This window comes from Budorcas taxicolor, chromosome 18 (assembly GCF_023091745.1).
Source record: "Budorcas taxicolor isolate Tak-1 chromosome 18, Takin1.1, whole genome shotgun sequence".
NCBI classification, from domain to species: Eukaryota; Metazoa; Chordata; class Mammalia; order Artiodactyla; family Bovidae; genus Budorcas; species Budorcas taxicolor.
This window is the reverse complement of record NC_068927.1, coordinates 37,334,699-37,336,250: the sequence shown is the minus strand read 5'-3', so window position 1 is coordinate 37,336,250 and position 1,552 is coordinate 37,334,699. Positions and strand designations below refer to the sequence as shown.

Sequence of the window (1,552 nt, the reverse complement as noted above, 5' to 3'; positions counted from 1 at the left end):
CTCACAAAGTCCTCTTCATATTTCTTTCTCCTTTTTTTTTTTTTGGCCATGTTACACAACTTGTGGAATCTTAGGTCCTCGAGCAGGGATCGAACCCATGTCCGATTGAGTCCTAACCACTGGACAGCCAAGGAATTCCTTGAATATTTACCTCCTTAATACAGCTCAGATACACCCTTTTTTTCATCTTCATGGACTCTGTGCTTGATAACTGCAGCAGCTTCCAACCTACATCTAAGCCTCATTCTCTCCTGGTCATTCTCCACACAGGCCCTGAAAGTGCAAGTATTAGTCACTCAGTCCTGTCAGACTCTTTGTGACCCCATGGACTATAGCCTATCAGGCTCCTCTGTCCATGGAATTCTCCAGGCAAGAATACTGGAGTGGGTAGCCATTCCCTTCTCCAGGGGATCTTCCCAATCCAGGGGGTTGAACCCAGGTCTCCTGCAGGCAGATTCTTTACTGTCTGAGCCACCAGGGAAGCCCCCACACAGGCCCTAGACCTTTTCAAAATGTACATCTTCTTAAAAATCTTCATTATCGTTAAAATAAAGTTATATTTCTGATATACTAGGCTCTTCGGGAGCCCGCCCTGATTAATCACTCCAGCCCCATGTCTGAGATTCAGCAGCCTAGTTAATCCCCTCATTATTGAATTAGAAGACATATGGAACTTCACCAAGACCTTTTGTCTCTCTAACAAGGTAGGAGGCTAGCTCAGGGTTCCCCTGGAATCCCTTGCAACTCCAGCTTATAAGCATCTAGAATTTTTCCTACAATTCTGTGCTCTAAAACCACCCCTCCTCCCTTAAAAAAGACAAAACAAGGGACTTCCCTGGTGGTCCAGTGGCTAGGACTCTGTGCTCCTGATGCAGGGGGCCCGGGTTTGATCCCTGGTCAGGGAACTGGATCCCACATGCTGCAACTAAGAGTTTGCAGACCATAACTAAAGATCCTGCATGCTGCAAATAATACACAGTGCAGCAAACAAAAAACAAATATGTGGAGCGCATGTCTGAGCAAAATCATACAATAATAGGAGAGGGAATGGGGATTTGAACTCAGATCACCCAGAACATTATCTCCTGTCTATTTATTCATAGTCAAACCAACTTCTGATTAATTCAAGATGAAGATTGTGGAAAGAGACAAACATTCATTCAGTGCTTAATATTTATGAAGTGTTTTATATAAGGCATTTCATTTCTCCCTTTCAACACTGTCAAATAAGCAAACTGTAGATGTTAGAAGGTGGTTTTACAAGGTCACACAGCTATTAAATGGGTTTGAATGCCCCACTTCCACCTTATTAGCTGCTCCCTACCACTAATAAACAGCATTTTACAACTGAACAAACAGGTTCAGCCTGGGGTCACATACACCTAGTCAGAGGCAAAGTCAGAATTAGAATCTGGGTTTTGCAACTCAGCTTGGGTGAACAGATGCTATTTTAGTCCCTGCTTTCTGTGAGAATCATGGAACCCTGACTTTTACCCTGCAGATAACAATTTCCTGAAAACTAGCACTACTCTTGAAAGGCTAAGCTGACCTC

The 1,552-nt window shown here is 43.6% G+C and overlaps 1 non-coding gene across 1 annotated transcript; it reads left to right on the top strand.

Moving 5' to 3' along the window:
- The first annotated feature begins 832 nt into the window (after positions 1-832).
- TRNAR-CCU (transfer RNA arginine (anticodon CCU)) lies at positions 833-905 on the top strand. The gene has a single exon. It is a non-coding gene; the product is annotated as a tRNA-Arg (tRNA).
- The last annotated feature ends 647 nt before the right edge of the window (positions 906-1,552 follow it).